At 40.2% G+C, this 15,983-nt stretch overlaps 1 pseudogene; it reads right to left on the bottom strand.

Moving 5' to 3' along the window:
- Positions 1-13,424, bottom strand: part of LOC135711365 (uncharacterized) — a 74,133-nt pseudogene extending 60,709 nt beyond the window's left edge.
- Positions 13,425-15,983: the final 2,559 nt, after the last annotated feature.

The raw sequence follows: 15,983 nt of genomic DNA, 5'->3' as shown, positions 1-15,983 counted from the left end.
AGTAGGTAGGTTATCAAATTTTTAAATTCCAACGAAAACTAGCCCTTAAAAGGGTATCCTGTAAATTATCGCTAACCGCAATCATCACATTAGAATAACCAATTAACTAGAACAAAGATGAAGAGCCAAAGGCTAACCAATTGAAATGTAAAACCAAATGTTGAAACACAAAAAAAAAATCCAGTAAATAAACGTAAATTTTACTACTATACATACTAATTATTTTATTCCTCAGCCTCAATACATTGAATTCGAATTTATCCACACCACACAATAAATATTCAAATTCATTTTGTAATAGTTAAATTCCATCTCAGTATATCTCAGCACATGTAACCACACCGTAACTGTATTAAATTCCCAACCGTAATAACTCGAACCTTACCTCACTATTGTTTACACTATGGAATGCATGTGTCTTAAAATGTTTATGCTGATTTCTCCGTTCCAGATACGTAGATATTTTAATATAAATCAAAGAAAATGCTCCCTTCGTTTTCCCGTACATCCCCCTACAGCTTCACACCGCATACGGAACCAGCTGGGCTTCAATTATCATTCGCAGCAATCTCATTTGTATTTAAATGAGTTTAACACGCTGATAAATTTCATGTCACTTTTCGACCCGCACGAATCGCACTTTCAGCAAACAACGGTTGACTGAAGTTTCCTTTCTCCACGGCGTGTCTCCCTTCAGGATGGGGGGTGTGGTATTTTTATTAACTTGCCCGAATCAAACACCGAAAAGCTATGCATAATGTTCCCCGCTGTCACACGGTTGTGTGTGAGTGTGCTGCTGGAGTTGAATAATCTCTTCTGTTGGATCTGAAGAGTCGTAACGTAGAGGGGAGAGGGGGAGTCTCCCCTCGGGTTCGTTGGTTTAAAATTTAATAGCTGAAAATGCCTGGAAAAACTACGCTTCATTGTGTGGTTAAAACAAGGGATAGGGGCTGACAAATCCAGCCCCAAATTTACTACGTCATTGGTTCTATATCTTCAAGGGATACCTCCGGTACCTACCTATTGCTGTGAAAAGCGTCAACACCAGAGCGGGTCGTAAATCCAACATGTTTGACAGCATCATTCTATTTTCCACTTTTTTCTTTGCTGCTATAGGCTTCCTGCTCCACCTCAATTACACCAGCCCAGGACCCCAACTCCAAAGAAATAGCAGCAGTTTTAACACTCGGAGACAGGCAGCAGACGTTTGATTTTCCGTTGGATTTTTTCTTCCTTTGGTCCTTCTGCCTTCTCTGCGGCTGCTCTGATGTTAGAAGTCGCACACGAATGTAAATGAAAGAACCGCCCAAAGCGCGTCAACACGACACAACACAAACTTCTTCGTTCTTCCCTCAATCCACTACTGGGGCTCGCTTCGAGGATGCTGGAGGACAGATGAGAAGAAAAATAGAACGTACGGAAACTTCACTCAAACAGAAGGTTTATTTATTTCCAGTTCTTTCCCTTTCGAAAACAATCGCCTTCGGGGGATCGAAACTTTGCTTACAAACACATCAATTCACTTTATTTCCATTTTTGCCGCACAGTGCTTCTTTTTCGCTTATCAATATCTTCGAGACGAATGGCAAACGGTTCACTTTTATTACTCAAAGCCCCAGCAGTGTAGGTTTATTTGCTACAGGGCAATCTCGAAGTAGGTTTGTAAGTCGATCTACTATCGGATTTAGCTAGCCCACGAGTCACGTGGATTTTTATGGCCTACCCGCGCCCCGTCCAGCGGAATCTGGATCCGCCAGTTTACGGGCAAAAGGGATATTTCACCCGTTTATGGCCTGCCCAATGATGATCTTTATTTATCGCCAAGTTTAGCAAGCTGCTTTTATGACTTCTTCTTCCGGTCCAAATCAATTTCGGAATGTGTCGATTTCCATTTCGGTTGAAATTTATGGCCCCCGTTGGGAACTGTCTTGCTCAGCCATCAGCACCACACTCGCCGGCCATTACCGGCGGAGGTGTTTCAAGAAAGTCACAAATTGTTTATCTAACTTGTTGTGAAATATACTGTACACGTCATGCCGGATGGGTACTAGACTGGTTCAAGCTCTTTGCTGGATTAGGGAAGGGCTGAGGAAATACTTTCTCATCCCGAGCAGGAACCGATAGCTAATCGATAACAAATGAATATCCTTATGCGGTATGATACCAGATTTCGGTATGCTTGTGGTATAAAACCTTGTTTTGATATTATTCAGTTATCGAAATATTTTGTAAAATATCAAATCAATACCAAAATAACAAATTGTGATGTTTCAGTATTTAGACAATAAAACCTAAAAGAGTGAATAAATTGGTATTAGAAGACCTTCAAAATAACAAACTATGGTATTCTAGCATCTAAAAAAGCGTCTGTTATCCTGTTATTGTAATAACTAAATTATTTATTAGTTCGTTATTCGTAGAACATTATTGAGGTATTATTTTTGGCATTTTCAAGTCAGCCTCACTAATTCTATATTTAGGTTGCCAGTTATGCTATTTGCATACCTGAATTTGGTACAATTAAGTTATTTTTTCCTACCCGGGATAGGTTTTTTTTTAATTTAAGCAGCCAATCATTCCAAATGTGTCCATGATGAGTCGAATAAAATTGGAATTTTAAATTTTTTAAAAATAGTATTTTATTAGTTGCATGCTTTCCCTTTTAACATTCCGAACACGGAGTTGGTTGGAAATGCTAACATGAAGCTTTAGTGTGATCAGTATTGGGAAAATATCAAAAAATCAAATCTCATCAACGCCCAATATCACGCTTGATTTTCGAGGACAAAAATCCACAAGCAAACAACTGCGGTTGATTTTGTAAGCTGTGATATCGCAGCTCGGAATATCAAGCTAACAAAACTCACCAGCTGCAAATCTCAGCAAACTGTGGTGAGATTGAGTTTCATAATTTTTGCTTTACACCCGAATGCAACCGAAACTTCCATAACGGCTGGCAGCAGTCGCTTCGTGTCTGCCATAGGTGAAGAGTAAAAAGAGATAGCATACTATACTTTCTCTTTCTAAGTAAACGATGTGCAACGGAATCATTTTTGTGTCGAGTCAACTCTCAGCTTGGTTTTTGCAGGTTGTGATTAGTCTCGCAATATCAAAGGAGCTTGTAAAATCAGTATCAAGCATGATATTTTGTTCTAATATCACGCGAGCACATGAGAGCGGAAAAATATCAATTGATTTCTGATTTTGCCAACACTGAGTGTGATAATTTATTAGCTAGAGAATGATCTTTAGAAGAGAGTAGGTGGATAGTTCCGTTAGAGTACGGCAGTATGAAAAATAGATTTGAAATTTACAAATTTATTCGGTATCAGTAGGTTTAAATTCTATTGATAAATTTCTGAGTTATAATTTTTCAAACATTGCCAATTTGTTGTTACACATTTGGCATCGTTTTCGGAGTGTTAACAGCTTGAAATCTTGTTTTGATTTTTTTCTAAAAAAAACGAAAAAAGATATCAAAACTCCATGAAAATCAGTCTTTTCCTTAGATTCCTGAAAAAAAATTGGACTCCAAACGATATCGAATGGTTAATTATTGCGTTTTCTTAAGTCCAAATTTGTGCCATGATGAGATAGTTTTTTAGTACTCATTACTGGGAAAGCGCCTAGAAATTTCACAGCCCGAATTATCGGAAGTAATGACTCCTTTCGGTGAGAAAGAGTTAACTAATGATAATAATGAATCTATTTTATAAATCAACGTATTTTCAACAACTTCTTGACATAAATAGAATGCGACTGAAAATTTGAAATACCGACAAAATTTCAATCGCATGAAAATTCCAGCCAAAATGAAGTAAATCTATCAAAATTTATTATGCTCATCCTTTTCGGTAATTCTGAAAACTGAAACAAGCTGGAATAAACAGAGTGAAGAAATCTTTGCATTTAATGTATTCAGAGACGATAGCAATTTTCATTCGTCTCAGCAGAAGTTGACACTGAAAAACACATCTAGTGGCACCACACAGTCCGCTCAGGGTTCAGTGATCGTGTCATGAATGGGGTCTTTGACCAACTACTCAAGAACGTTTACATCTTCGTCTACGCGGATGACGTCCTCATTGTAACGGTGGGTCCCACCCTGCAGAGGACGAAACTGAGAGCGCAAGCGGCAGTCTCCTCGGTGGTCAGATGGACTGACTCTGTTTGTTTCCAGCTTTCCGCCGGCAAGAGCGTGCGCTGCCATATATGTACCACCAGGCATCGCAACAACGGACAGTCCATCATGATTAAAAAACAAGCAATACCGACTAAAAACACCGTGAGGGTCTTGGGAGTGCTCCTCGATCGGAATTTATCCTTTGAGCCGCACTTCCAACAAGTTAAGAAGGACTGTCGCAGTCGGTCCAACCTGATTAAGAGCATCTCCCGCCCCCACCGATCCAACAATCGCGAAATCCGTTTCCGCGTAGCTAGAGCAATCATCGACATTCGTCTACTGTACGGTATAGAGATTACATGCCTTGCCGCCGAGAAAGCCGTCCAGATTCTGGAACCGATGTACAATGGCTACGTTCGAACAGTCTCCGGTCTCCTGCCCTCTACCTCGGCCGACGCTGCATGCGTTGCAGCCGGTATCCTACCTTTTTGACTCGTTTTCACCGCACCTACTGCTACCAAAGCCGCTGCCTTTCTCACTAAAACGTCGGGAAACAACTGGATCGTTCTCCTCGATGAGGCGAACCGATTCCTCCGCACGGCCGCCGACGTAGATCTCCCTCCACTGGTCCACTAGCACGGAGGCAAAAGTTGGCAATCGCACAAGATTAAAATTGACAGCCGAATCAAGGACCGCTTCAGGGCAGGAGACAACTCGACAGTTGTCGAAACTCTCGGGGCGCACTACCAAGGTTATGAAGTTAGGAACACCGACGGCTCTCTCTCTCCAGGAGCGGAGTGGGAATGGAGGTCTCCGGAGATGGTCTGCTTGTGAGCAGATCGCTCCCGACCCAATGCTCGGTATTCTCAGCTGAAGCAGCGGCCATTCTCCACGCGGTTAACCTACCGGCCAACCGGCCGATATTAGTCGTAACTGACTCACACAGCGTGATATTGGCCCTAACAACAGAAACACCGTGGATCCAAGGCCCAACACAGTATTCATGTGGGTACTCGGTCACTGTGGGATCCAAGGGAACCTAATAGCCGACCACCTCGCCGGCTCAGGCCACACCGGACCCAGGTCCACCGGCAATGTACCGCTCCAAGATGTCTAAAAGTGGATCAAGCGGACGATTCGGAGAGCCTGGGACACCGAGTGGAGGAACAACAGGACACACCATCTTCGGAAGATCAAGGCGACCACCGGAACCTGGAAGGATCAACCAAACCTACGAGAACAGCGAGTGGTGTCAAGGCTGCGCACCGGGCACAGCAGAGTCTCCCACAACTTCGGAGGAACACCGTTCCGGAGGACCTGCGAAACCTGCGGAGTGCCAGCCACCGCCCAACTAACAATTTTCACAATGTAAACGCTTTACTCATTTCATTTATACAGTCTCAAGCTGTATTCAAACGTTATACGATCTGAGGAAACCTTTATTCAACCTCTATACAAGCAAATCTGGCGAACTTATTCAGCTACTTATGGCTGTTGGAACGGTCGGGAGAAGCTCTTATTGCATATCCATTAACGCTTCTATACAGCTGTTATTCCTGCTGTTTAGTGGTGTGTGAACTTGAAAGGCGCATATTCAACCTTTTCCAGGTTATCCAATAATCACTATACAGCTTTCTCTTGATGTCGGGTTAAATACTGTTTACGCTTTTTTATGAAGGAATTTATTGAGTTTATTTTGCTGTGAATCAAATTAACCGAAATTAGTTACAAATCATCACCAAATTATTTACCCTGCACCGGAACCTGGAATCGAACTCGAGACGACCTCATTGGCAAACCTTGAGACTACCAACTGTGCTACGCCAACACTTTGAACTTATGTAAACAAATCAACATTCCCTTCTACAACAAAATCGCTGAGTAGAGGCTTTATAATAGTACACATGAATCACTTTTCTCGACTAGTTATAAAAGAACAGAGTAAAAGCTGTAAAACTGCACACGTCTAAAAATAAACCTAGTTGACTGTGAAAATGCTTCCGAAGTTGCTCTAACACAGTTTATAAGCTGAGTACAGGTTGTTTAGTTGTTGAAAAAGCACTTTTGATGTTTATGTTATTTAGCAAGAGTGGTTGGTTGTGCCATCAAATGAGTAATATATTCACTTTGTTAGCTTTGTTTTGCAGCTACAAGTTGAAAGTTGGGTAGTGTGTGTATAGAAGTGACATTAGCGTTTATTGGCTGATGTTATTCAGTGCGACTGACAAATTGAATAATGGTTGTGAGAAAGTTGAGTAAACGCTCTCCAAAACTATTTTGCTAGCTTCTGCTTGTAGCTGTATCTGCAGCTTCTTTTCAGCTACTTTACAGCACAACGCTGGAAAAGTTGGCTTACAAAGCTGAAAATGTTAGTTAGGATGAATCACTTTTCTCGGCTAGTTACTTCAGCTTTGTAAAGGAGCAGAGTAAAAGCTGTAAAACTGCACACGTCTAAAAATAAACCTAGCTGACTGTAAAAATGCTTCCAAAGTAGCGCTAACACAGCTGATTACAGGTTGTTTAGATGTTGAAAAAGCACTTTTGATGTTTATGTTATTCAGCAAGAGTGGTTGGTTGTATATTTAGAAGCCATCAAATGAGTATTATATTCACTTTATTAGCTTTATTTTGCAGCTACCAGTTGAAAGTTCCTTAATATTTGTATAGAAGTGGCATTAGCGTTTATTGGCTGCTGTTATTCAGTGGGACTGACAAATTGAATAATGGTTGTGAAAAAGTTGAGTAAACGCTCTCCAAAAATATTTTGCTTGCTTTTGCATCTAGCTGTTCTGTAGATTTTTTTCAGCTACTTTACAGCACAATGCTGGAAGAGATGGCTTATTAAGCTGGAAATGTTAGTTGGGTAATTTCGATTAATTTGATTCTGGCAGAAAAATAAACTCAATCTGTTCCTCCTACAAAAAAGCGTATATAATATTTAACCCGGCCACAACAGAAAGCTGCGTAGTGATTATTGCATAACCGGGAAAAGGTTGAATAAGCGCCTTTCAAGTTCGCAAACAACTAAACAGCAAGATAACAGCTGTTTAGAAGCGTAAATGGAAATGCAATAAGAGCTTGTTCCAACCGGTCACACAGCCATAAGTAGCTGACTAAGTTCGCCAGATTTGCTTGTATAGAATTTGAGTAAAGGTTGCCTTTTATCGTATAACGTTTGAATACAGCTTGAGTGAGACTGTATAAATGAAATGAGTAAAGCGTTTACATTGTGAAAATTTTTAGTTGGGTAGAAGAAGTCTCCCTCGTGCCAAGTGATCTCCAGACCACTAATCGTGGACTGTCTGGACAATTTCAAGTGTCAGTCAGGTTGAAGTAATCCTTCCGCCAGAAGAACAGTGTTGGGGGACCGTGGTGATACGCAGTGGGTGAAACGATAATCACGGGTTTTGTGAACCGTCACATCGTTTTGTAAACGTCGCATCGTTGGTTGGAAATGCTATCTAAAATAAAGCTTTAGTGTGATAATTTATTAACTAGAGAATGATCTTAGAAGAGGGTACGTTGAAAATGACCATTAATGCGACAGCCCTTCGCTCATTTTCAACTTCTATTTAATTGTCATACTGCCGTACTCTAACGGAACTATCCACCTACCCTCCTCTAAGCCCATTCTCTAACTAATAAATTATCACACTAAAGCTTCATGTTAGATAGCATTTCCAGCCAACTCTGAACATCGCAAACTTCGCGTATGAAGTAACATAAAAACACTTTGAATGTAACAACTCAAGGCGGGAGTAGCCGACAACAATGCTGATGATGGTACAGCAAGCAACAACCACCCTACTGCTTTCTCTCTGAGACGACCACGTTGGTCATGACGAGAGGAGCAACACAATAGTTGGGTAAACGAGAATTGCATTACCAGCACACCAATGCCTGGAAATGCTCTCGGCAACGTGGGGCTTTAGGTAGTGATGAAATGTCGCTAGAACTATTCCACAGCCACAGACAGTTATGAGCAAAGGCAGACGCACACTTTTTGCCTGTAGATTTGAAGACACAGGGGAAATTGATGTAATGTCGGCCTAAATGCCCCTACATAAATTCAGAAATCGACTAAATTTTCAATAGCGACTAAAAATATTTATTAGTATCGTCCCAATGACGCGTTCATCTAGATAAAATTGATAAATAGCAGATTTTTAGCGATGGATGGGCCCAATCTTAGATCCATAGGCCAACATTCGAGCCATTTCCCCTACTTCGAATATCCGCGTACATCGTACGGGTTAGGCAAAAGGTGTGCGTTTGACTTTGTACTGTCGCATTAATAGCCCTTTGCTCATTTTCAACATCTATTCAATTTTCATACTGCCGTACTCTAACGGAACTATCCACCTACCCCCTTCTAAGATCATTATCTAGGTAATAAATTATCACCCTAAAGCTTCACGTTAGATAGCATTTCCAACCAACTCTGATATATTTTGAAGTTTTTCAACATTTTCTCCAAGGTTGATCGTTGAAGGAGACCCAGACGACCTAGCGGTGAGCTGGCAGTGGAAAAAAAGCGAAGACCACCGACCCCGTGAACGCAAGGGAGGTGAGGGATTACTTCAAGCGCAATCCGACCCTTTCGACCCTTGCGATTCGGCCAAGAAGGTCACTTCTTCCGTCTGGTTCGTCCAGCAGACAATGAAGCGGGCCGGATTTCATGTCTTCAAGGTAAGGAAGACGCCTAACCGGACCGGTAAACAGAATACAGTGGCCTAATCCCGCGCCAGGAAGCTGTACCGCGAGTGGTTGGTACAGCCAAAATGCATCGTAATGGACGACGAGACGTACATTATAGCGGACGCCAAGCAGATCCCCGGCTTGAAGTTTTTCGTCGGCCAGTCCCACCTGATTGTTCCGGAGAACTTCCGGAAGAAGAAGGTCGACAAATTTTCTAAGAAGTACTTAGCGTGGCAGGTGATCTGTGGGTGCGGTAGATTTAGCAAGCCGTACATAACGACCGGCACCATCAACGGACAAATATATAAAGAAGAATGCCTCCAGAAGCGCCTACTGTCCTTCCTCCGGTCCCACGAAGATGACACTCTGTTTTGACCGGATCTGGCATCGTGCCATTACGCGAACCGGTGATGGAGTGGTACGAAGCCAACGATGTTGTTTTTGTGCCGAAGGAGGCAAATCCGCCAAACTCGTCAGTACTTCGTCCAATAGACAAATTCTGGGCGATTATGAAGGGAAAGCTTCGGAAAACATGGAAGGTCTTCAAAAACGACAAGGATCTGAAGAAAGAGTGGATGAACGTGTGTTACAAAGATGGCGCAAGTGTTGCACAGGATTTGATGGGTAGCGTTAAGTTCAAGGTGCGGGCATTTTGCCTAAGACAGGAGGTTGAATAAACCAACTTTTCAAAAACATAGCTACTATGTGTTTATTTAATCCCTGAGAGTTTCAAAAATATCCGACTTAAAATTAATTTTTGCTGATCATTTTTGTCTGTTGCATTTTTTTCGAGTATAGTCTTTAACCGAGCCATTTTATTTTTATTTATGTTTTACATTAGCGCTTATCAAGAACAGTTTAAAAGATGATGAAAATGGATTGCGCTGTGCTTATGTGCACAAATTGAACGTTTTAAAATACATATATTTTTTTCCTGATGATGGTCACATATAGCAATAGCTGGAAAACAACTTTCGATCTGATTTTTTACAACCAATTGTCATCTCACTTTCTTCAACAATGACTGAAACCAACCACAATTTTGAGTGGATGTGTAAATAGGGAGAGCGGTGCAGGTTGCTTGGATTTCCATCAAGTTAGGGACAATATCGAGTTAGGAAAAAATCGAGTAAAGGAGAGTTCACTGTATAACCATAGAGGTAAATCTAAGACTAGTAGGTCCCGATGAAACGTGCTCAACTTTTTGGCTCAGCTCTAGAACTATCTTCGGTCCCAAGCTAATCGATGCACCCCTCGAAACATAGAAAAATCCACGAACCCCTCATTTTATCTGTCAAACTTTCATAGCGAATCAAAACAAACATTGCGTAGTACTAGAATTTTGACTAGAATGGGGTACGTTAATCGATTTGCTAGGGACCAATAGGCTAGTCAAGTAGCGAGCCAATTTAAAATCGTTAGTTTCCACCGGTTGGTACCAGAGAATATTATGGAGACGTATGATTACTGATTTTCAACCAAGTAGAAGGTGACCTGCGGAACCTTCGCAGACTACTTTGTCTGATTGGTAAGGTAAGTTATTACTGATTTTAACTTGTTACAATCTTCAGAATGCCAGACTAGAAATCTTAAACAAACAAAAAATTCAGAGGAAATTATGAAGATCATTGATTACCTGAGAAAGTTTATAAGAATTATGGTAACATTGGAGAATGTGAGCATCGAGATTTCAATTGTTGTGTGGTTGGATCTTCATAATAATACCTGATCCATCTGAATCCTTGAAAACAACAATATCAAGAGTATTTTATGGAGGAATTTGATTTTACAACGTAGCATTATAATACCCGAGCGAAGTGATTTGAATTGATGGAAAGGTTAAAAATCTTCAGAAAAAATCCAGACCAACTTGAAGTCTTCAACAAACTTCCTTACCTCCTTGGTTAGGTATTATTCTTAAGATCTTCGACTGGCCCAACAATTTAAATCATCTTTCCCAGTTGTTCTCTCAAACACCAGGTTGTTCAGAAATTATGGCAAAGCCAGATGATCATACATCTCCAAAAAGTTCAGTTTGATCCGATATCTGAAGATCTTCAACTGCACAACAATTCAAATCACATCTCCCATATATTCTCTCATCATACCAGGTTGCTCAGAAATTATTGCAAAGACCTCCAGTCTCCCATGCAATTTTCAAGATACCAGGTTGCGCAAAAAATATTTGAAAGACCTTCAAGTGATTGTAGATCTCCAAAATATCCTCAAGATTTTTGTTTTAGATTTAATCTTGATCAGGTAATTCATTCTGAAGATCTTCAACTACCCAACAATTCAAATCACATCTCCATCTCTTGCTCAGAAATTATTTAAAATAACACCACATGATAAGAGAAGCGATCACCTTGAAAATCTCAGAATGTTTTTGGAAGAATTCAGATTCAGTTATAATTCTAAATATATACAAGTATTCCATAATCCACATAATCACAGATTTTCTAACATATGCTACACGGTAGCTTATATATAATTAGATCTCCATAATGTTGTCTGGATATTTTTTCAAGATTTCAGGATGAACCTGATCATTAAACTCTACATCAATTCAAATTGCATCTCTCAGATATTCTCTCATGATGCAAGGTGGCTCCGAAAATATTCCAAAGATGCTCTAGGCTTTTGGTTGATCGAGTTTTGTTCTGAAATCCTTCAGCTATGTAACAATTCAAATCAAATTTAAAACTCTGTAATGAGTCACCTCCCAAGTAACATTGCAAGTTTTATCGAGGTTTTAAAGCATGCTACAAGTCAAAATCATGGTCTCCAGAACCCTCATAAAACCAAAATTGTTACTTGGGCTGGCAGCTTACTCACAACGCAGAATGGTACGGTATGGTCACTTCAGGATGCCTTCGTCATCTTACTTTTCTATATAGCTTTGTTTATCCCAACCAAGCACGACAAAATGGTTAAAATGCATCAATTGTTGTTGAATTTATCAAATGTTTCTTGTTTTTATGTACACACAAAAAAAAGAGTTGTTGAATATTACATCCAAACTGCTGCAACCAGGTCAATCCATCGGTTGTGCAATATAACGTTGTACGATGTACATCGATTTTGCGAACAAAATTACTTCCATTGTAATATTGTATCTGCTTTTTGCTATTACATCATTATTTCATACATCAGCTTGAATTACATTGATCGATATTACATCAAATCCAATACTTCAAAATTAAAAATTATGGCTCCGGATAATCGAGCCATTTCCTCGGAAAATTTGAAGGTTTGTAGGGTTGTTACTGAAAACATCAAAATAGAACGTAGCCTCCCTTAGCTCAGTCGGTAAAGGCGCAGCTACAAAGCAAGACCATGCTGGAGGTGGCTGGGTTCGATTCCCGGTCAGGTCTAGGAATTTTTCGGGTTGGAAAATCTCTCGACTTCCCTGGGCATAGAAGTATGATTGGACTTGCCACACAATCATATCAATGCAAAAATGGTACAGGCATCGAAAGCTCTCAATTAATAACTGTGGAAGTGCATCTAGAACACTAAGTTGAGAGCACGCAATAAGCTAATATGCGATATGCAATAAGCTTGAAATGCGAAGAAGAAGAAGAAGTAGAAGAAGAAGAAGAAGAACATTTTATTGATCAATCCGTCATGTATTAACCAATTTCGATATAATTTTCTAAATAATTCAGAAACGACAGCCTGTGGAACTTATTTATCTTCAGAAGAGTTGGTCATTTTTAAACAAATGATAAACAACTTTTCTCAAGAAATCATCAGAGTAAAAAGCTAGATCGTGGCGGCATCTTTGCGGATGAGTTGCGAACTATCTGTTTACGCCAATAGATAGATTTAGTTGTAACGAGAGACTTCTTTGACGGTACCATTCCTCTGAAATGTTTCGTTTAGGATCTATTGGGTTTGCGTCAAAATTGCATTTCTGGCCTACTGCGCAAAGCCGGGAAGAAGAAGAAGAACGAACCAAACTGAAGTTTTTTTTTTTCATAAATATTAATTCACTCTTGCTGGAACACTGAAATATGTAAGCTCGATTGCCACTTCCATAATTTTTGCTCGAACCAGTCTGCTGCCCATATAAATATCCTTCTCCATCCGCCCTCACAGCATTCCCGATACAACTTTCACCCAAACTTGAGATTCACGGGACACACAAATACACATTTTCTTGCTGCTCTTCCGTCTTTTCGTTGTCCCTTTTGAGGGTGCCTGATAAACACTTTCACATCACATATCATCCTCTAAACACTTCCCTTTCCCTGTTTTCTAATCCTTTCTTCGGCTTCTCCGGTAGAGCATCGAAAATAGCAATCAGGTCACTTTACCCAACGACCCACGGAATCACTTCTCCGAATGGTTTGTTGACACAGAAATTGATTCGCTTCCGGGAACAATATTACATCCTGATCGACTCTCACACTCGGTCAATGTTTAGAAGTACCTTCTGGGTTTTCTTTTTACCACCTCGGAGCAGCACGTAACCGCCCACTTGGGAGGTAATTAGAAGCAACAGTTTCACTCAAGTCTTGTCGTCCCACATAGTATGGGTGATTGAAAGTAATCCACTGTAGTAGTACTACTAGCCCGCAGAGGCAAGAGAACCGACCGGAGTGACTTATGATAGCCAACTGAAGTTGGTTCGAATTGACGCTGCTTGAAAGTTGGTACGTTTGATAGTTCTTCAAGATCATGGCCTTCGGGAACTCACGACTGGTTCGGATCTTTTCGCATGCCGATGTCACGTGCTCAGCGATCCAAGGAGTGAACTCCCGAATGGTTCAACACGTGGACCGTCGGGCGGTGTTTACAGTAGCAACAGGTGGACCCCGGGTGGGTTCGTGGATGAATGCGTAGATTTTGGGCATGCGCTGTTGCTGCTGACTAGTGAGTGACGGGCATTGGGAAACTGTATGATAGGGGCATTTTATATTTCTTTCAATAACATGTGAGGTGATACCGGAGGGTTGTTTTTGTTTTCGCTTAGCTTGATTCACCTTTGGTGTTGCACAGAATGATATGATGTACACGTCTATGAAGTAGTATTTGGTTTTGTTTCAAGTAATGGAGTGTGGAGGAATATTAAATAGTCTTCTTTTTTTCGGGAAGCGTGGGAAGAAGTAGAACTAATGGTTTATACTTTATCACTTTCTGGACCAACTGAATGCATAGGTGGTGAAGTTTCAAATCATTGGACATCAGGGTTGTTAATGACGTTAATGACCGTTGACGTCTTCAATGTAAATTCCCGTTGAAGACGTTAACGACATCTATCATGGATTGATTTGGTGAGTTCGTTCCAATAAAAATATTGTAATACATTTATTTACAATCTTATTGATTCTCTTCTGCTACACGGCGGGATAACCTCAAATTCGTTTTAAGGTGGAAAATTAAGTGCCGCGATCACGATCGAGGCTTGGATCTTGACCTATTAGATTTCGTTGTGTTTGGGAAATTTGGATAAAATCAATTTTTATGCAATGTTGCCTTTTTTTTCTTCCTATAGTGTTGTGATATCAGGGGAGAGTTCTGGCCACACTGCCTTCGTGATCGGTTGATGTCTTAAATGCGTCCGGTAATTTGTTCTTTTTCGAGTGATTTATACGACTTTAAATATGAAATGTATTGTCAAGTGTTAGTTTTCAGTATTAGAATTCATAGGATATAGAAATTATTTTTGAGAAAAGCCGTAATTTCTCGATCGGTGGTCCTAATTTGTTTCGCGAATTAGTACAATCTTTCGTCCACCATGATGTTTTTTTCGATCGGTTGCTTGGTTTTTTCACCGGCCGGGGCGCGTTGTAGTGTATGTGAAATATGTTCTTTTCTCTGTTTCTCCCCCTTTAATTTTGCCCGCAAGAGGAGGTGCGCTATGATGAGAAAAAATCTCATTTCGTCGTCCGTCGCGGAATTCGTGTTAGCTGGTGCGAGAAGAGCGTGGTGAAAGAAGAGAGAGAAGCAAGTTGGAAGATCGCGCGGATATAGCATGCTGCTCTGCTGGATCTTGTTTTTCAGCCAGCAGCAGCATTTGCTTTGTGAATGGATAATCCTCGGAAAATTCGAGTGAGAAAAAGCATCTGGAACGGACGGGATGACGGGACGTGATCAAATATTAAAAATCTATCATCACCCCCGTGGTGAACAGGAATAGTTTTTGCAGTGCTACAATAATGATTGAAAAGTCGTTATGACAGCTATCCATATAAAATAATCCGTTAGATATAACTTCGTCAAGATACATAATTTGTCGATTCATAAAAAAATCAGTAGATAGTTGTTCAAAAGACAGTATTAACGTGTGAAATGCAGTGTCTTTTAAATTCTGCAAGTGTTGCATAGACATATCAAGGCATCGAATTGAATAAATGTTTTCTTTAAAATATAATGAATTTTGTGACGCACAAGTCAAGAAATGTGGTGTTCTTATTTCAACCGCGTTTCTAGTATTATATCTATGAAAGTCACTTCCTCTTTCAATTCGATCACACAAATATCGAGACAGCAAACCGTTAACTACTTTAAAAATGAACACCATAGTCAAATATACAATTCTTTGCTTCACCGACAACCATTGTAAGGCATCTAGCATCAAAGTTGAGGAAGTGAATCTATTACATCTCAAAATCAACTACTTATACTTCAACCATCTACTTAGAGAACGCAAATCTTCATTCAAGTGTAAAACGGCATCATCTAAATCCTTAGCTGCAATGAATAACACAGTATCATCTGCAAAAAGATTAATGTCGCAAAATCGTAAAACACGTCGCAAGTCATTAATATGCATAATAAATAACAGGGGCCCTAATACACTTCCCTGGGGCAATTGAAGGGTATTCCCCTCAGGCCTCGAAACAGAATTATTAAAAACAGTCCGTTGAGTTCTGTCAGATAAATAGCTTTCAAACCATTTATATGTAGTACTCGTAATTCCAAAGCGCTTGATTGATCTTAACAATAAGGGCCTAGAAATTTGATTCAAAAGCGCGTTTTAGATCCAAAAAAACAGCAACAATCGCAACTCCAATTTATTTTCCACTTCGCTAATACCAAATTCAACGCGGTTTCACAAGAATGACCTTCCCGATATCCCGATTGTTCTGGTATCAACAAACTATTAATATTTAAATACTCCAACAGTTGGCCTGTAACAACAACTTCTAAAATT

The sequence above is a fragment of the Ochlerotatus camptorhynchus genome, unplaced genomic scaffold (genome assembly GCF_037179485.1).
Source record: "Ochlerotatus camptorhynchus isolate MF236.1 unplaced genomic scaffold, CSIRO-AGI_Acam_v1.1 ptg000037l, whole genome shotgun sequence".
Lineage (NCBI taxonomy): Eukaryota > Metazoa > Arthropoda > Insecta > Diptera > Culicidae > Ochlerotatus > Ochlerotatus camptorhynchus.
Note: the sequence above shows the minus strand (reverse complement) of the source record. Positions and strands in the feature narration are given on the sequence as shown.